This window comes from Lissotriton helveticus (assembly GCF_964261635.1).
Source record: "Lissotriton helveticus chromosome 1_1 unlocalized genomic scaffold, aLisHel1.1 SUPER_1_unloc_77, whole genome shotgun sequence".
NCBI classification, from domain to species: domain Eukaryota; kingdom Metazoa; phylum Chordata; class Amphibia; order Caudata; family Salamandridae; genus Lissotriton; species Lissotriton helveticus.
The window spans coordinates 949,107-970,181 of record NW_027611722.1 but is presented as its reverse complement, the minus strand read 5'-3'; the positions used below and the strand labels follow the sequence as shown (position 1 = coordinate 970,181).

Sequence of the window (21,075 nt, the reverse complement as noted above, 5' to 3'; positions counted from 1 at the left end):
AATGGACGACGAATTATGGCCACATCTTTGACCGCATTATAGTTATGTTTGCGGACTTCGGTTATACATTTATCTTTGCAAAGTCAAACATTGCGGAGTTCACAGTGTTGTTCCTGGGCTCAACAATGAAGGTAGAGGTCTTGCACCTCACTTCCTGGAGAAATGCGCATGTTTATGGTCTCCTACAACTCTGAAAAAACTACAATCCTTGCTGGGATTTTTGAATTTCGGGCGTACTTATATTCCCTATTATGCCCAGCGTATCAAACCTCTTTATGCTTTGATACAACCAACTTTTACCAAGTCATGCTGGCTGCCTGAACGTTCAGCTATTCTGCAATTCTTGAATCTAAGTACTTATTGACTCATGATGACCACACTAACCTGGTAATAAGAATTGTGCCTGGTGCCGTGGGTTTCATGTACTTGACGTTTAATGAAAGAGACACAGTGCCTATCGCTTACAAGTCACACTTGTACACTTCGGCTGAAAAGCGATTTTCTTCTGTCGAGAAAGTCTTGACAGCTGTACATATGGCAATTCTACAAGAGAGAGCGCAGTCACAAGGAAAACACATGTTTGTTGTTACACCTTACACTGCATTTGAAGCAGTGATGAAAGCCAGTGTGCCAAATTCTAAAGTTTTATATCCTAATCGGATACAATGGGCAACTTCGTTGACATCTCCGGATGTCACATTTATCTTTGACCCCTCATTGCAAACTCAGGAGTTCTTACAGTATGAGTTTGTTCATACTGCTCCTCTGTTCATGCGCACGCTTGAGAATTAGCATTGTATCTATAACACTGACGGTTCGGCGCAACCGGCGATAGGATCTAAGCATTCTTATTCAGTGGTCTGCCCAATCGTGGCTGGTACCATGGTGAATGGAGAATTCAAGTCCGATGTCGTGCACACGCAGATATTAGGTGACTGTACCGCCCAGTTGGCAGAGCTACGTGCTCTAGTGCTTGGGTTAGTGAGAATGAGGGGTAAAAGGTCTGAGTCCCTTACTAGCCGTTTATTGAGCAATGGTCCCTCTTTTTTGTCAAGCTTACCCTCGGCATGGGGAAACCCCTAACCCCCTATTATAGCAAAGTTTGAGAAAGGTGTGTCAGGGCAAGCTTTGTTTTTTATAGTCTATTATGGAAAAATTCCAATCGCACGAGACGACTCGTACCAGCATTACACCAAAATCAGGGAATCTCTATTTATCCACAGAAAAGAACGACCAGATATACTTCTTCAACCTGATTCGTAAAGCCCTGAGGAAGCCCCAGGCCGGATGGCCATGTAAGGGGTGAAACAAGTGTTGGCTGTTCTCCTACATACTATCACGAATATAGTAACACCTTTATTAAAACCAAAAAATTAATCATCGTGTGATTGGAATTTTTCCATAATAGACTATAAAAAACAAAGCTTGCCCTGTCACACCTTTCTCAAACTAAGCTCTAGTGTTTGCATTGAAGTTTGCTGACCCTCGTGTGACTACTTTAATTGGGAGTGACTCTTATTACTGTGTTCAGTCCTTCAATGAAAATGTATTCTTTTGGACTCAGAATGACTATCGTGATTCCAAAGGTGGCACAATTAAGCACAAGATACTATGGGTTTGAGTCGCAGAAATAAAGAACGTCTGCCTCTCGTAAATGTAATTCATACCCTTGGTCACCAGCATGTAGGAGTACACGCTGTTGGCAACAGTCTTGCTGGTGAAGCAGCAAAGACCGCAGTCGCAACATATGTAGTAGCAGCAGTTACAAGGTCCAACAGTAAGAATGATGATGACATCTTGGCAGCTATAGCTGCTACAGAGATCGGTGATAATTACCCTAAGGGTTTCCCTTCTAAATACTTTTATCATTTAAGTCCTGATAAAGTTCCCTATGTGAGAATTAACAACGTTGGTGACAGGCTGATTTCCGACTCGGACCGCAGGCTACCCTTGATAACAGTCGCTCACTAAGGCATAGCCTCGGTTCATGCTGACGTTTCAGCGTATGTCTCGATCTTACAGCAGCGTTACTGGCGGCGTGGATTGTGTAAATAAACTTGTGAATATGTCTTGTTATGTATGTCAGCAGATTAAACCTTCAACTGCTGCACGGCCGCCACAAACTCAGCTGTACATATCTAATAGACCACTTGGTTGTGTTTATTTAGATCACTGCTGACCTTTTTCTGCTGATACTGCGTATAAATATATCTTAGTTGCAGTGGATTCATGCACACGTTTTCTCTGCGTTTGGCCACAAAGGAGTGCTGATGCTCGAACTGTCATCACAGATTTGCATGTCTTTGTGGGAATTTTTGTATGTGGCACCTTCCATTCTGATCAGGTCCAGCGTTCACCTCTAAGGTGTACAAGAAAGCCATGGGGTCTTTGGGGGTGCAGGTAAAATTTTTGTCTCCATACCAGCCTGAGGGCAATTCTGTTGTGGAGTGAATGAACCGTGACTTAAAGCGATCTTTGACAGCTAGGGTTTTAGGTACTACGTGCACTAAATAAGCTTCCTAGAAGATCTCTGGGTGGGCAGACCCCTTACGAAATGCTCTTTGGCATAAAAATGTTTGTCCTGGACCTTGATGGTCTAGACATGGCGGCGACAGCCGTACCCTATGACTTAGATAATCATTCTGCTGTGTTACAGAACCTACAAGAGACTCGAGACAGTCTTGCAAAGGAACACTTGCCCTCCACATATGGAGCTGAAGCTGCTCTACAGATTCCGGTAGATTCCTGTAGTTAGCTGGCTACCCCGAGTCAGTGACCTGGTCTGTGAGAAGGTGGAGAACAAGAAGGAGTTCAGCCGCTCGTATCATGCACCCATTCCAGTGCTTGGCATGCAGGGCACAAGAACAGTCATTTTACCACCACTTCCGATTCGCAAGGGAAACAGGTACGACTCCATTGACAATGTCAAACTACAACGAGCGGCCGATTCTTCTTAGTATGACTCCTGCTGTCTCTTGTCCAGTACTGCTGAGAAATTCTGTTTTGGCCTCTGCTGACACCAACATCCCTGACCTTGCTATAGAGATGCCCACAGTCACTAATCCATTATTAAATTCGCCAGCTGGCGATCCACATGAAGTTACTGAGTATACATATCCCACGGATGTGTCATTGCCTGATGTGTAAACAAGTCTAGCTGACCAGTCACATTTTTCCTTTGACTCTGACTCTATAACATCGAGTGTACCATTGAAGTTTTCTATTTTTGTTACTTGGTTTAAAATACATTTTTTGGTTCCCCCTTGGACTTACATCTGGTTGGTTCTCATCTCCATTTTTTTGTTCATGTCGATTGGATTTGTGATGGTATTTTTTCGTCTGGTAAATGGACACTATATAACTGAACGATCAAAAATCTGATTCATTGATGGAACTTTGGCCCCACACTCCTCATCACACATCATGAAAAGAGACCAGACTTTTGTCAACATCACAGCCTAGCCCGTGCTAGATGTTATTGTATGAGATGCTGTAAAATTTCAAACTCATGGACCCACAGAGGTGATTAATGTTCCTAATGTACTTTGTGTTTCAATGGGAGATGTTGTGAAACAAAACATACAATCTGATGATTGGGATGTCCAAGCCATTGAATCTCTCTTTTCTGATTTGAAATATTATGCTACCTTTCATGCTGAGGATTTATATTTAGATTCAGCAAACTACGCTGACTTGTTCTGTTACCAACACTATGGCTATCACTTTCTGCATAATGCTAATACATTTAGAAATGTGGTTAATTACACCCAATGGGAGGGGCGTGGCCGAGAGCCGAGCATGGCGGACGCTTGCTGAATTAGCTCCGTCCTCTGCCCGGTAATACAAGCTTAATATCCTGCTACCCTGATGGCCCCGACGACCCGCCCGGGTCTGCATGAGACGGAGGTGTCGGTGGGCAGCCTGGTCAGGGTCCAGCACCCGGCACAACAACTTACAAGGCGCCGAAGCACCCGAGGCGGAAGAGGCCTGCTACCAGCCCAGAAGCCGCGGCCTCGAGTGAACTGTGGGGCCGCAGAGTGAGCGACCTGCCGGAAACACTGAGCGGACGATAGGCGGAGCTGTCGGGACATCGGCGGCAGAGGTGGGGTGGTGACACTGCTTTTACCCCGGACCCTGTCAGGACACTTGGAGTGCACTCCCTGCGCAATCAGCCGGAGAGACACTTGCAGAGCGCGGAGCCGCCCTGCCGGGCAGAGCCTGGTGGAGACGGGGAGGCGACGGCCTTGACTGCTGTGCGACGGATTGGGAAGTGCCTAGTCGGAGACGGCGAGCGGAGGAGCATCGGAGCATAGCGGAGGCCACGACTTCTGGGACCCGCTCTTTTCACAGCTCCCCGACGGCTCACGGCGGTTCAGGAGGTGAGGACTGCGGGCCGATGCGGGGGTGCGCACTAACGCCGGTGAACCATGATGGCGGACTAGAGGAGCTGCCGGGGCAAGCAGAACAGGACGTTCCTAGACGCACATAAGGGGCAGGTCTGCCATAGAGGATAAGACACTACGACGTTGGAGGAGGGCCCGGTTCTTGCGGAGGTGAGGGGCGGAGAGGCGGCCGTGCTGTTCACTGCCTGGAGACCGGCTTTGAGACATAGCGTCTGGGAGAACACCCCCCCGCCACCTGGTTGATACTAGCGGTACCGGAGGCCGAGCGGCTGCGACCGCTGACATACATTGGGACTGGTGGAGTAGAGGAGGCTTTCATCGCACCTGCGGAGCACTGCAGGGTCTGTGGGAGGAGAGGACACGCCACCACGGGATCCCCCGGGGAGCCGGACGGAGGGACATTGGCTTTCCTGCTTGTGAGGGGTGGACCCCATTGAAGTGCAGTGGTCACACACGATTACGTGCATTGAGGTGCCGGTGGGGAGGCGCGTGGCCGGCCGATTTTGCCCCGGACGGCGCCAGGACAAGGGATCAGTACTTGTGTGCCACTCTCGCCTGGCCGCGGTGCGACCAACCACCACTGGGACGCAGGCCAGGCCTATTGTTATAGGCTTAATACCACCGTAGGCGCGCCACGTGAGCGACTTGTCGATACCACACCACTCCGCCAGCACACGGAACACTGGCGGTAGAAGAGTCGGGAACGGTGCAGGTGGGACGCCTGAGGCACGACCTGCTGTCCGCTGGAACGCTGCCCCCCGGGGGCGCACACGCCGCCATCCAGTTGCTGAGAAACATGGTCAGGAACAGGGCCAAGATGCCTGAGAGGGGCGCTGATCTAACGCAACAGTCTACTGGCTCAGAAGATCCACTGGCCTCGTCTAATGTAGAGATGGTGCCTCCAACGGGCCAGACATCGCAGGAGGCCAAACTGGACCTTATCCTGTCAGAGATACGGGCTTCCAGGGAAGCGATGGAAACGCGCATGGACCAAATGGCGACTGGCATGTCCCTACTACGCGCTGATCACAACAAGCTGGCGGAGAGGGTCACGGAACATAAACTGGCCCTGGACGATCTGATCCCGCAACAGACGGAGCATTCCACGAAAATGGAAAACATGGAGAAGCAGCTGAAACTAATATGGGCGAGGATGGACGATGCGGAAGGGCGGGCGCGCCGCAACAATGTGCGAATACTAGGAATTCCGGAGCGGAGTGAGGGGAGGAACCCGACGCAGTTCGTAGAGGATTGGTTGAGGAACCTTGCAGGGCCGCAGGTGCTTACGCCCCTATACAGCGTGGAGAGGGCGCATAGGATACCAAGTAAACCGCCAAGGCCGGGTGCGGCACCTCGTCCTTTAATAGCTCGCCTGCTCAACTACAAGGATAGGGATATAGTCCTGCGAGTGGCAAGAGAGAAGGCGCCTATACGCTTTGAGGACAAGACTATCTCGATTTACCCAGACTTCACCCCCAGGTGCAAAGGGCCAGGTCTACGTTCCTGCATGTGAAGAGACGCTTGCGGGACAAGAACCTGAAATATGCCTTACTGTTCCCAGCCCGCCTGAAAATAATTCACAACAACAAATCACTTTTCTTTGACACGGCTGAGGAGGCGGCGGAGTGGATGGAGGTGACGCTGACGCCGCCCAGCTCGCAAGACCCTCTTGCGGAGGGACAGCTGAGGGACGACCCGCCGCGCGGGAGGGAGGAGAGGCCTGAAGAGGGTGCAGCACACGAGGAGGTGGAGATAACGAGCGGACCAGACGGCCTGACGGGACTGAGGGGGACACAGGAGAGGGCTCGGCTGACGGAGGCCGCACTGGCTGCACACAACGTGGGCGACGCGGTGGTCCTAGATAGCGCCTCTGATGCCAGGACGGAGGTATCTGGTTCTGCGGACAGCCTGCAACTTTTTCCGAAAATAACTGCACAAGAGGCGAATGAACTTTAACGGGACTTCGGAAGACACCGCTTGGTAATGTATAGCCTGCATGAAAGACCTTGGGCGGGCTAACCGGGGTCGGGGGTACGGACACTCGCTGGGGCATGCCGTAAGGACTCCGGCGAGGCCCAGGCGAGGGAGAGCGGGACCACACCCCCAGGGCGCAGCAATGGTACTGTTTGCTTGTCACCCCAGTTGGGTGCTAGTGTTTGGACCTCATAGTTCTTTGAATGGGGACCTTGATGTTTTGGGGTTGTTAGTAACTGGGGCACACACGGCAGCAATTACTGGGAAGTTGGTAACATGGTTGGATACACTGAACCTAATTGTCGCAAACGGCCATGGGGTCACTTAGCGAATACAAAATGTGCACCTGGAATGTGAGAGGTATGAGCTCAATCCATAAAAGGTATAGGGTGCTTGCGCAACTGAATAGGAGACGTATTGCAGTGGCATACTTACAGGAAACACATCTGAATAGGGATGAAGGTGCGAAACTGCTCAAGAAGTGGAAGGGGCAACTATTTGCTACTACTTATTCTGTGTTCTCCCGGGGAGCGGCGATATGGATTAGGAACTCAGTCCCCTTCAAGGTGATGGAGGAGAGGTTAGACCCTGAGGGCCGGTATGTGCTTGTCAGGGGATTGTTGGATGGCTCCCCTGTTGTGCTTGGCTGTGTGTATGCACCGAATGTGGGACAGGGGGGTTTCTTGACCTCGCTTAACAGAGTGATAGCTGACTGGTCGGAGAATGTGTGGATTATTGGAGGGGACTTTAATGCAGTCCTGGACATATCGCTGGACAGGTCCCACCCGCCACTGCAGGCTACTGAAAGCAGGCGACAGGCGGAAGCGCTTTCTCAGTGGGCGGCGGGTTGGGGGCTGTAGGAAGGTTGACCCCTGACTATGGTTGCCCCCAACTTTTTGCCTGGTGTTTTGCTGGTTTTCTGACTTAGTTGACCTGAGGCCCTGCTGTTCAGGACCTCAGGCCCACTGCTCTCTCTGTAAAATGGATTCCATGTACCTTAGGTACATATCTACATTGGATACTGAGCCACCTTATCAGTCCCTGTACAGTGTACCCTAGGTACCCAGGGCATAGGTGTACCCAGGGCCTACCAGGGGCTGCAGCATGTATTATGCCACCCCTGGCTGGCCATCCAAATCTGACACAACTGGCTGCTTGACAGCTGGGGCAAGGTGGTGTAATCACCCTTTGCTTTAGATATAGTATACCTATATCTAACCCTAAAATGGACACACAGATCTCCTATCAGTCACTCCTATGGCAGGCCTTAACAATCCTGAAGGCAGAGTGCTTGGAATCGTGTGAGATGGTGCTCTGGCATGAGCTGAGCCTGTCTGCGGCTTTCGGGATCTATCCCTTAGCCGTTTCCATGATATCGCATACCATATACTCTTAAGTGCATTATAATCCTCGCGGTTAAGTGCCAACTCTGGTATCGCTTTATCAAAACATGTCGAGTAAGGTGTCATACGAATTGGAATACTAACCCCTCGCCAATTCTGGCGACGGGGTTAGCATTCCACCCTTCTAGAGGGACACGACATGCATGTAACCTATAACCCGGTTAAAAGTCAGACAGAGCCTTAGCATCCACAAAATGGATGCTGCCACCGAGACACAAGTCTGCCCTCCTGCTGCTGGGAGTCCTCCCAGAGCAAGAGATAAGGACAAAGGGTTTCCTGCCAGGGGCGGTGCCAGCACCGTCCCAGACAGGGTTTTGTGTATTGTAGGTAGGCAGGGCTTTAGAGGAAGGTGACTGCAAGTAGCACCCCGGTGCTCACTGTGCATAGGCCGGCTTGAACCAGTTCCAGGGTCACTCCAGACCCTGTGCTGGGGAAAAGCCCGCCAAGGAAGTGGGTGTAACCACCCCCCTCCTAGTCCCACCCATAGGGCAGGACTTAGTCGCGTGCCAGCCCCTTTTTACAGGATAAAGGTAGAGACTGGCCCCCTTCCAAATCAGATCATCTTTGAATCCTGAAACTACTTTCTGCGAAAGGAACTCAAGACTTCTTCCTAAGATTTCTCCCTTGTGACTAAGGAGTAGTCACCCTGCATCCGCAGGCACCATCCAAGAACACGGCGGTCTGCTGTAAGTCCTTCCTCCGGAATCCGACTGCCCAGCTCGACGAGAACCGGCTTCCCTGGCACCTCTGACCTCTACCCACCTCTACAGCCCAGCTGAGAACCGTGGGTGCGACGAGACCTCAAGGGACCGGCCATCTGCAAGACTGCACGACTTCTTTCCAGCAAGCCCGCCGAGTAATCTACTGGTGAGTGCTTTGGGGTCCGAGAAGCCCCGACTCTGAGCAGCTCCAGCTCCGAAGTGCAGCCCCCCAGCATCTCCACGATCTGCGTGGGGCCCTTCTGCTTTCCGCTGCTCACCGCGTTGTTTGGCTACTAGCCCGTTGGCTTGTGGCCTTCCTGACGACGCCCGACGACATTTCTGCTGCTGGTCTGGTTGCTCCAGACTGGCCCTTGCTCCCTTCCAGAAGAGGAGCACCCTGGACCCTCCTGGTCCACTCAAGACGCCATTTTGAGTCCACCGCGTGGGCTTGAATTAGCCAAGGCTTGTTGCCCAATCCTGGGTAACTTCGACGCCAACGACTTCATCCTTCATGGGACAGCTCGCACCTCCATCCTGGTCGCCGACAACGCCTCCTGGTCCGAGAGACTGCAGAGCCCAGCAGTGCCCACTCACCTGACTGCGGTGACTTCGCCCGGTGCCATCCTGGTGCCCACTTAATCACTGGCTAGTGATTCAAGAACTTGGTCCCCTCTGCTTTCAGGTTTTCTTCTTCCTTGATCCAGGCTTGGATCCATCGAACTTTTCGTCACTGGTCGCCTGCCAGCAACTTCTTCCTTCCAGGCTCCTGGTCCGGCAACGAGATCCCCGACGTCTTTTCAGACCTATGCAGCTGCAGCCCCTGGGCTAGGTAACTTCGGCACTCCGGTGTCCCAGCATAGCCTCACTATCCAAGGGTCAGGATCCACTGTCGTTTTCTCCCTACCAGGTCGGGTTCGCCCGTGAACACTAACTTTGTGAGTTCTAGCTTCCATAGACTTTGTCCCGCATCCCGCGTGAGAGTGCACACTCTGCACCCGAGTTCCCTAGGCCTCCTGCTAGTAATCTAAAGGTTCAGTAGTCCAGTCCTAGCGATCCCAAAGCCTCTGAGAATCGTTACTTACCTGCTAGTAATTCGCATTCCACTTTGAAAGTATATGGTTTTTCGTGCCCCTCGGGCATTTGTGTAACGTGCTAACTTAAAAGTATTTTCGTAAGAGTTTTGTTGTGTGCTTAGCTCCCTGTCTCATAAAGAGCCAGGGTAGTCTTGTTATAAATAAATACACTGTTTATTTTCATAACAACTTGTGTGGTGTCCTTTCACTGGGTGTTCAAGGGGTAATGTGATGGTAAAACAGCTGGCTTAACACGCCCTCTAGAGTCTTAGCCTTAGACTGCTCGTATCCATGCTACTAGGATAGCTGGTCTATAAGGTTGACTTACAACCAATCATCAATAAGGGTTGTTTGGACTGATATATAGTGATCACTAGAATAGTGAGCACTGCACATCAGGCCAACTTCTCACATTGGTGAGCAGCGGTTGGGATTTGAGCTTGCTGTTGTTTTACCACACATGCCCTAAGAATATCTTGTGAAAGATCACATAAGTACTAAAGGTACATATAACTTAGCTTAGAATACTCTGAGTTCTACTGAACCAGCTGTTGTAGCTCCTAGGGCCTAGCACACCCTAAACTACAACTCTAGCAAGGGATCAGTAGGCAAACATATAGTGTAGGTAAGTGCACCACTTACACCTCACTAGAAAAGCATGTCGACTCAGGGGGACTCTACTGAGACTCCCCTGGTCAGTGTTGACCCTCCACAGGTCACTTCAAGATATGCAGCTCTCAATTTTCAGGAGATGAGGCAACTCTGTGTCTCCAGGAAACTGAAGCAGGGGTCTAACCCCACCATTCCCTTTCTGATAGGTCTCTTAGAGACATATGATGCCAGAAAGCTCTCTCAGTTACATGAGAGCATGCCAGCCTTAGAGGGAACCTCTGGGGATCCAGACCTCCCCAACACTGATTCAGCAGTTGAGGAGGAGGATCAGGAGGTACTCTCTGGGGATGAGGTAGACAAGGGTCTTGAGGTAGTCAGAAGGCTAACTAGGACCAACTTAGACTTACTTGGGCTAGGATCTGGGGGACCCCCAGTACTGACCCTAATAAGGCCTAACCTTGGAGTTAGGAGAGATAGATCTCTTTCTAGGGACTCCATTAGATCTCTGCACTCTAATGCCTCTTCTCAGGGGAGAAGGAACTCTCCCCAGAGGAGATTGACTTCCCCTCAGAGAAGAGAGCATGAAGCAAGGATGAGACAAGCTAGACTGAGGATTGAAAGGGAAGAAGTTGCCCTGGCCAAAGAAAAGCTTGCATTTGCTAGAGAGCAGAAGATGTGTGGGTTAGCTCCCACTGGTGGCAGCAATCTCCCAAGAGATAGAGAGAAGGGTTTAGATACTAAACACCTGACTAAAATAGTGCCCCCCTTTAAGCAAGGGGATGACATCCAGAAATGGATGGCTGCTCTGGAGAGGGCCTGCACTGTGCAGGGCATTCCCCAGAGTCAGTGGGCAGCTATACTGTGGCTCTCCTTTGATGGTAAAGGTAGAGATAAGCTCCTCACTACAAGAGTGGAGGATGCTAACAATTACCAGGTCCTGAAAAATGCACTGGTTGATGGGTTTGGTTTAACCACTGAGCAGTACAGGTTGCTGTTCAGAGACACCCAGAAAACTCAGTCTCAGGACTGGTCAGACTTTGTTGATTGTGCCACTAAGGCTTTGGAAGGCTGGCTACTGGGTAGTAAGGTTACTGATTTCAAGGGATTGTATAATCTAATTATGAGAGAGCAAGTCTTAAATAATTGTCAGAACCAGTTATTACACCAGCACCTGGTAGATTCTGATCTGACCTCTCCACAAGAATTGGGTAAGAGGGCAGACAAATGGGTCAGAACCAGGATTAGGCCCAAGAACCAAGGTGGTGACCAGAAAAAGGAATCAACCAAGCCTCAAGAGAAGGGTGGGAATAAATCTCCAGATCAAACCACATCAGGGCCCCAAAAATCCTCTGAGGGGGGTGGGTCCCAAAATCCTTCCAACAACCAGAAGAAACCTTATTGTTATCCCTGTAAACAGGTGGGTCATTTAAAAACTGACAGCAGTTGCCCAAAGAATAACAATAAGGAAAACATACCCCCAAGTAACATTCCCAAACCTCCTGTTACTACTAGTAGTAATCCCCCAGGTGGTGGGAGTGCCCCCAAGAATTTGGGTGCATTTACTTTGGGAGTTCCTGGGGACTCTGGCCTAACCAGGTCCCCAAACTTAGATACTCTTGTCTGTGAGACTGGCATGGGGTTTGCCAACTTCACAACTTGTCCCAACACTTTGGGCAAGTACAGACAGGAGCCCCTCATCAATGGTATAAAAGTTGAGGCCTATAGAGACACAGGGGCTAGCATCACAATGGTGACTGAGAGTCTAGTCCCCTCAAGGCAACTTTTACCTGGTGCCACATACCAGGTGACCAATATTGATGGAGTACAGAGAGATCATCCCATGGCAGTGGTCAATCTCAGCTGGGGAGGTGTCACTGGCCACAAGAGAGTGGCAGTGTCACCAAACTTGCCTGTAGATTGCCTACTGGGGAATGATTTAGAGCTCTCAGCCTGGGCTGAAGTAGAGCAAGAAACCCATTCTAGAATGGTAAACATCCATGGTAAGGTTAGTGGGGCAGTGGTAGCCACAGCCCCAGTCCAAGGTATCCTCCCTGAACAGGTCAGGAGGGTTGTGCCAGTCACAACCCAATCTCAGACAACTTCCTTCCCAGAACAGGTTGTCAAGGCTGTCATGGTAACAGCCCACACCCAAACTGAGCCCCCTCCTGAAAAGGTTGGGAGAGTTGTGATGGCCACAGCTCAAACTCAGACAGATGACAGTGTTGTGAAGCCTGAAACTATGGATCACTCCACTCAGACAGAGAGTATTGAGGAGGAAGAGAAATCTCCCTCCCACCAGACTTTAGGAAAGGATCAGCCTCCTCAGGGAACTGATCTGACCCCTTGTGAAGAAACTGCCACAGAGGTAGTCAGGCCTAGCCTGGCAGAACCCCTGATGTCAGTGGACCCTTCCAAGGTGGGACCCAGTCTGGAGCAGGTAACCTGCCCCTCTCTACCCTGCCTCAGTCAGCCCAGGGCTGTAGAGGTCAGGGAGGCCAGTGTTGGACCCCAAAGGGCCCCCTGTCCAAAAGAATTTCCCAATCAGCAGATTAAGGGCACTGAAGCTAGTAGTCCTAGCCAAGTGAAAATAAAACATACTCCTGAGGGATCCCCCTTAAAATTAGTTAGGGACCTCCCACAGATGGACACTGTTGGGCACAGCCAAACTTGGGACCTGAGGGCCCCAGACCTGACCTGTCCCTCCAGTAAGCCAAACAGAGGGACCCAACCTCCAGCTGTAGGTAGCCAGAGGTTGACCCTGAGAGCCCAAAACAACTCAGTCTTGGAAAGAAAGGCCTATATGGTGGAAAATGATTGGAGGAAGCTGAGCCCAAAATTAGTGGAGCCTCACTTCAGTACTCCATTTCAGCACCAGCCTTTTTCTTTGACAAAACACACCACGGGTAGAGATTCCCTATGGTGGAGACCCTCAGACACCCTTAGGGTGAGGGATTGCTTAGTGGACCATGACATAGGGGGTAACCATGCCAGTGCTGGTACTTCCTTAAATGGCCACTTAGGCAATATAGGCTTACCTGGACAAGGATAGCCTTATCTCCTTTCGTTTGGGGGGGGGGTTATGTAGGAAGGTTGACCCCTGACTATGGTTGCCCCCAACTTTTTGCCTGGTGTTTTGCTGGTTTTCTGACTTAGTTGACCTGAGGCCCTGCTGTTCAGGACCTCAGGCCCACTGCTCTCTCTGTAAAATGGATTCCATGTACCTTAGGTACATATCTACATTGGATACTGAGCCACCTTATCAGTCCCTGTACAGTGTACCCTAGGTACCCAGGGCATAGGTGTACCCAGGGCCTACCAGGGGCTGCAGCATGTATTATGCCACCCCTGGCTGGCCATCCAAATCTGACACAACTGGCTGCTTGACAGCTGGGGCAAGGTGGTGTAATCACCCTTTGCTTTAGATATAGTATACCTATATCTAACCCTAAAATGGACACACAGATCTCCTATCAGTCACTCCTATGGCAGGCCTTAACAATCCTGAAGGCAGAGTGCTTGGAATCGTGTGAGATGGTGCTCTGGCATGAGCTGAGCCTGTCTGCGGCTTTCGGGATCTATCCCTTAGCCGTTTCCATGATATCGCATACCATATACTCTTAAGTGCATTATAATCCTCGCGGTTAAGTGCCAACTCTGGTATCGCTTTATCAAAACATGTCGAGTAAGGTGTCATACGAATTGGAATACTAACCCCTCGCCAATTCTGGCGACGGGGTTAGCATTCCACCCTTCTAGAGGGACACGACATGCATGTAACCTATAACCCGGTTAAAAGTCAGACAGAGCCTTAGCATCCACAAAATGGATGCTGCCACCGAGACACAAGTCTGCCCTCCTGCTGCTGGGAGTCCTCCCAGAGCAAGAGATAAGGACAAAGGGTTTCCTGCCAGGGGCGGTGCCAGCACCGTCCCAGACAGGGTTTTGTGTATTGTAGGTAGGCAGGGCTTTAGAGGAAGGTGACTGCAAGTAGCACCCCGGTGCTCACTGTGCATAGGCCGGCTTGAACCAGTTCCAGGGTCACTCCAGACCCTGTGCTGGGGAAAAGCCCGCCAAGGAAGTGGGTGTAACCACCCCCCTCCTAGTCCCACCCATAGGGCAGGACTTAGTCGCGTGCCAGCCCCTTTTTACAGGATAAAGGTAGAGACTGGCCCCCTTCCAAATCAGATCATCTTTGAATCCTGAAACTACTTTCTGCGAAAGGAACTCAAGACTTCTTCCTAAGATTTCTCCCTTGTGACTAAGGAGTAGTCACCCTGCATCCGCAGGCACCATCCAAGAACACGGCGGTCTGCTGTAAGTCCTTCCTCCGGAATCCGACTGCCCAGCTCGACGAGAACCGGCTTCCCTGGCACCTCTGACCTCTACCCACCTCTACAGCCCAGCTGAGAACCGTGGGTGCGACGAGACCTCAAGGGACCGGCCATCTGCAAGACTGCACGACTTCTTTCCAGCAAGCCCGCCGAGTAATCTACTGGTGAGTGCTTTGGGGTCCGAGAAGCCCCGACTCTGAGCAGCTCCAGCTCCGAAGTGCAGCCCCCCAGCATCTCCACGATCTGCGTGGGGCCCTTCTGCTTTCCGCTGCTCACCGCGTTGTTTGGCTACTAGCCCGTTGGCTTGTGGCCTTCCTGACGACGCCCGACGACATTTCTGCTGCTGGTCTGGTTGCTCCAGACTGGCCCTTGCTCCCTTCCAGAAGAGGAGCACCCTGGACCCTCCTGGTCCACTCAAGACGCCATTTTGAGTCCACCGCGTGGGCTTGAATTAGCCAAGGCTTGTTGCCCAATCCTGGGTAACTTCGACGCCAACGACTTCATCCTTCGTGGGACAGCTCGCACCTCCATCCTGGTCGCCGACAACGCCTCCTGGTCCGAGAGACTGCAGAGCCCAGCAGTGCCCACTCACCTGACTGCGGTGACTTCGCCCGGTGCCATCCTGGTGCCCACTTAATCACTGGCTAGTGATTCAAGAACTTGGTCCCCTCTGCTTTCAGGTTTTCTTCTTCCTTGATCCAGGCTTGGATCCATCGAACTTTTCGTCACTGGTCGCCTGCCAGCAACTTCTTCCTTCCAGGCTCCTGGTCCGGCAACGAGATCCCCGACGTCTTTTCAGACCTATGCAGCTGCAGCCCCTGGGCTAGGTAACTTCGGCACTCCGGTGTCCCAGCATAGCCTCACTATCCAAGGGTCAGGATCCACTGTCGTTTTCTCCCTACCAGGTCGGGTTCGCCCGTGAACACTAACTTTGTGAGTTCTAGCTTCCATAGACTTTGTCCCGCATCCCGCGTGAGAGTGCACACTCTGCACCCGAGTTCCCTAGGCCTCCTGCTAGTAATCTAAAGGTTCAGTAGTCCAGTCCTAGCGATCCCAAAGCCTCTGAGAATCGTTACTTACCTGCTAGTAATTCGCATTCCACTTTGAAAGTATATGGTTTTTCGTGCCCCTCGGGCATTTGTGTAACGTGCTAACTTAAAAGTATTTTCGTAAGAGTTTTGTTGTGTGCTTAGCTCCCTGTCTCATAAAGAGCCAGGGTAGTCTTGTTATAAATAAATACACTGTTTATTTTCATAACAACTTGTGTGGTGTCCTTTCACTGGGTGTTCAAGGGGTAATGTGATGGTAAAACAGCTGGCTTAACACGCCCTCTAGAGTCTTAGCCTTAGACTGCTCGTATCCATGCTACTAGGATAGCTGGTCTATAAGGTTGACTTACAACCAATCATCAATAAGGGTTGTTTGGACTGATATATAGTGATCACTAGAATAGTGAGCACTGCACATCAGGCCAACTTCTCACAGGGGCTAGCAGATATTTGGAGATGCATGCATTTGACGGACAGAGAGTATACCTTCTTTCCCCCCCCCCCCATGGCCTACACACGAGAATAGACCACATGTTTTGCAACATGACATTACTGGGGGAGATGGTAGGCTCAGAACACATGGGTAAGACCTTCTCGGACCACAATCCAGTCGAGGTCACGCTGAGATGGGGCAAGATACCCACGCCGATACCGACGTGGCGTATGTCCCCGGACCTGCTCGAGGACACCGTTTTTAAAGCTACCATGGCGGAACACATCGCACAACATTTACACATAAATGATGGCTCGGCTAGTACACGCCAAATAGAGTGGGATGCCTTCAAGGTGTATATAAGAGGGGAGGCATTGAACACACGAACAGGTATGAGGCGTATGGTCATGGAGAAGCTTAGTGATGTGGAGGGCCGTCTGGCCATGCTGGAGAGGGAGGCTGCGGGCACGAACTTGCCTTTTACGCCATTGCAGGAGGCACACATTCAACACGCCGAGCTGTTGGAGGAACTGCGTGTCCTGGATTACAGGGAATATACATGTAGACAACATGCCCACGCAGACAAATCCGGACCTCTATTGGCCCGGATATTGCGAGATGCCCCGGACCCTACTCCTGTGTTGGAGGTTATGGATCAATCTGGGAGGCTGGTGGCGACACAGTTCGGTGTAAACGTTGCCTTTTGTGAATACTATGAGTCGTTGTACGGCCCACATCGAAGTATGTCTGATGAGGCATTTGAAGAGTTCATGTCGGGAATCGAGCTGCCGCGCCTAGGTAGGACCCAGAGTGACGACTTGGCACGACCTATATCGGTCGCGGAAATACGACAGGCAATAAAAGCACTCCCAAGGAACAAGACCCCGGGAACCGATGGCCTCCCGGCTGAGTTTTATGGGGCGTATGTAGATTTGCTGGCCCCGCGACTACACGAGGTGTTCAACGAAGCGAAGAAAGCGGGTGGGTTACCGCAGTCTACGCTGCAGGCCCTGATTGTTTCATTGCCTAAGCCGGGTAGGGACAGTTTACGTTTAGCTAACTATAGACCGTTGTCCTTGTTGAACACCGATCACAAGGTACTGAGCAAGGTGTTGGCGACAAGACTGGCGCAATATGTCCCGGGCCTGATCCACCCGGACCAATGTGGTTTCGTGCCTGGCAGAAGCACGGCGATGAACCTGCGGAGGCTTAGCCAACTCATGCTTCACGAGCATTCACCCGTGACAACTGAGGGCTGTATATCGTTGGACCTGCGGCAGGCATTTGATTCCCTTTGTTGGGATTATATGTTTGCGGCGTTGGAACGGTTCGGGGTCCCGGCTGACTTCATTGCTTGGATCCGATTACTATACACCCGCCCCACTGCTAGGGTCCGCACGAACAGATGTATCTCACCTCAATTGGCTATAGCGAGGGGCACGAGGCAAGGTTGCCCACTATCCCCGCTGTTGTTTATTATGGCACTGGAACCGCTCCTGTGTAAACTCCGGCTTCAAGCACGGTACAGAGGTATCAAGAGGGGAGGTGTAACACATGTGGTGTCGGCATACGCCAATGACATCATCCTTTACTTGAGGGACTTAAAGGGGGGACTGGATCCCATCCCCGAGCTTTTTGAAGACTTTAGTGCACTCTCGGGCCTTACGATCAGCGAGTCTAAATCCCATGGATACTGTTTTGCTGCTCTGGAGGCAAGTGATCCCTTGTTTTTCCCACCTCACAGCTTCCAAATGGCGGAGACTACTTTCCGCTATCTGGGGATACAGATTTACAGAGGGGCGACAAATATGCTTGAGGGCAATCTGGGTCGGGCTGTGGACCGCACTACCATTGTCAGTGGCGGGCAGGGTGGCCGTCTCTAAGATGGTAGTCCTCCCGAGGCTCCTTTACTACTTTACGAACTTGCCCTTTATGGTCCCAGCTGCGGTATTTCGAACCTTGAATACCATACTAACGGAGCTGGTCTGGGGACGGGGCACACGCCGCATAAGTTTGGCGAAGCTACAGCTACCCACGGCGGCTGGAGGGATGGGAGTTCCTGACTTACTGGCGTATTACTATGCGTGCCAATTACAGTGGCTGGCTATTGGCTAGCGGGACGCAACCTGCACGAAATAGGCATGTCTGAAGAAGACAGGAGAAGGGGTGCCGTCCACACACTGTTGCTGCCCAACGCGGCGATCTGTGGGCAAGCTCCTCCCTTACTCAAGATGGCCATCTCCTGCTGGAGGAGAGCTGTGCGATACACGTCCCCCACCTCCTCCTACGCTCCCACAATACCATTACTGGGGATCCCATTGGGGACGGGAATTTTGTCTACACGGGCGCTCACCACATGGACGGATGCCGGGGTGTCGCAAGTGGGCGATTTTTTCAATGATGGACACATGATGACATTCGATAGCTTTGCGCAGTGGCAGTATCATAGCCAATGAGGTCTAACCGAGGCGCGATTATTGCTTATTGATGATGACATTCAATGACTTTTGCACAGCACACCACACGCCTGGGGGAATGTTCTTACTCCACGGAGGGGTGCGCGGCTACATCACACGGAATTGGGCACCGGCAGGCGACGAACCACTTGTCAACCCATTACACACGATGCTATACCTGATGGGTTCAGGGAGCCATTTAACGAAATGGATTGCGAGTGGTATTCGTGCGGGGAGGGCGATTTCGCTGCAGCCGCTGCGTGAAGTGTGGGGGAGGGATGCAGGCCGAGCGTTTCAAGATAAGGAATGGGAGCATGTTCTTAAATTCCCCAAGAGAGTCTCGAGAAACCCAAATTTAAATTTATACAACTTATGATCTTACACCGCGCGTACCTCACGCCTCACCGCCTGCATTTAATGTTTCCCACCGCGCCAGATTCCTGCCCTCGGTGTGGACTGGCGGATGCAAGGTTAATACACATGCTATGGGATTGCCCGAAATTGGGATATTTTTGGGCTACAATACACACTGCACTACACAGAGTGTCCCCCACCAGACAGTACAACACTATATCCTTTAGCTTGCTGGGACTAGGGACCGCTGAACGTAAAAGAAGTGTGGTCACGAGGTTCATTGACCTCGCACTACTAATGGCCAAGCGTGCTATTACCATGAGGTGGAAATCGAGCAGGCCACCTGATCCAGACGTATGGAAAGCAGAAGTAGTGAGGTGGGGTAAGGCTGAGGGTATGGCATTACAGACCGAAGAGCGCAAAGGCTTGAGAAGGGTTCCTATATCTCTTGAGTGGAATGCTGTGATGATATCCTTTGAAACGGCTGAAGTGGACTCTACCACCGGGAGTGCGTCTGTGGATGACTGAAATGGGTAGAATGCCATGGGAATAACGTTTCCTTGGACTCACGTGCGCTTCTGTATGGCAAGGGACAGTAGCTCATACACAGACACAGGTGCACGAAAGAAGAAAAGAGTAGACATTTGGCCATGGCTGCGTTGTGGCTTATGGGACACAGAGGGCATTGCGACAAACCTTTGGAGAAACTAAGAGACGGATTCGGATTGTACCACCATGGATAGTTGACACAATATGCTTACTTTGATGTGCCTGGGGAGGGATGCTGGGTGGGGGGAGTTGGGCGGGAAAAGTTGGGGTTGGGTGGAAATTTGAAAAGAAGAAAAGGTGATTGGAGCTAATACAGTATACCTGGAATGTGTGCCTTCTTGAGCTGAACTGTACTGTGATGTTTTTGCAATGATATCCTGCAAATAAAAAGAATTTTAAAAAAAAATGACACCCAATGGGAACATTGTCCTATTCCCATAAAAGGCAGCTCAAATACCCTTTTGAATAAATTCACATATTTTACTGACTTTGATCGGTCTAACCCGAGCTCATTTTATTTTAAATTAAATTACAAATCGAATTAGAAAGTGAGACTTACTCAATCAAAAGGGATGGCTAAGAGGTTTACTTAAAAGGGGAGGAGTGCACTTCCACACCTGATCATTCACTCGTATGCAAGAATGCTTAATTGCACGACACGTATAATGTGGAGGCTCCGAATTTAGCTTGCATTATGAATGGAATTCCTGTGCCAGCTATCGTACCAACATTCACACTAATAGCTAACGGTAGCTATTTGCTTTTAAATAATGAAGCTTGCTGCGGGATGTTGGCTGGAATTCCGTACATTGTCACTGTTTCACAGCGAGTAGGGAGGCTTGATATCTCGATTTGGCCTTTCATTCCGCCCCTGAAAGCAGAGTTCAACAAGTTGATCAGAATAAGAGCTTTATTGTCTCAAAAAGAAGTCGCTCTCACTTCTTCTCATGAAACATTTGTTCTTCATGTTACTAAAACGCGTACAGAAGTACACTTGCTTTTAAATATGGATCTCCCACTTCATTTTGGTGCTTTAATCCACACTATCTTTAATGCCTCAACCACTACAGGCCTGGCCCACTTTTTTAAAACTGTTAGCTCCAGCCTTGTGACCTCATTCCAAACTATATTTGGTGTGATACCGGCATTTTTTCATACTATTTTTTCCAGCGTCTTTGGCGGCTTCCCTCTAATTCTCACCTTGGCTGACAGTGTGCTGCTATTGATTTGCTTGCTCCAAAATGGCTGCACTGTCTGTGTCAAGAGACAGCCGACCCAAGCTCACGCAGCTTCATAATCGAAAGCTTGAACACTATGGAGTACTGCCATTGGGCATATTGGGCGTGGTATATGGATTATCATTTCGCTTTTCATACTTTACTTGTGCTGAAAATGCCAGAATGCTGGCTTTGCGCTGCCTTTGTCTTGGTCAGCTTCGTACAGCCCTGTGCCGTGAATGCTTCAGCACTGGCAGCAGGCTCCTGCTCACCTCTCCCATCCTACACTGGCACCACCAGCCTCTATGTCCTGTGAAGAGGTGGTGACTAAGAATAGTACAAAACAAATAAGCACATTTTCCAAAATGCTTTATTATCACTAAAATCAAATTTAATGTTGCCAGGTAGCACCCAAACAAACTGTTTTCTTGTGGAAAATGGCTTTGTTTAGCTTATATAACACTGTTATTTATCGCTGAAACATCAAGTTACCGTTTGATGAGATTAGGAACAGGAATGA

At 50.6% G+C, this 21,075-nt stretch overlaps 1 protein-coding gene and 1 pseudogene across 1 annotated transcript in view; both read left to right on the top strand.

The window, feature by feature from the left end:
- Positions 1-21,075, top strand: part of LOC144806464 (uncharacterized) — a 498,581-nt gene that overhangs the window by 67,662 nt on the left and 409,844 nt on the right. The gene's annotated exons all lie outside the window — the stretch shown is intronic.
- Positions 18,403-18,468, top strand: LOC144806471 (U4 spliceosomal RNA; annotated as a pseudogene).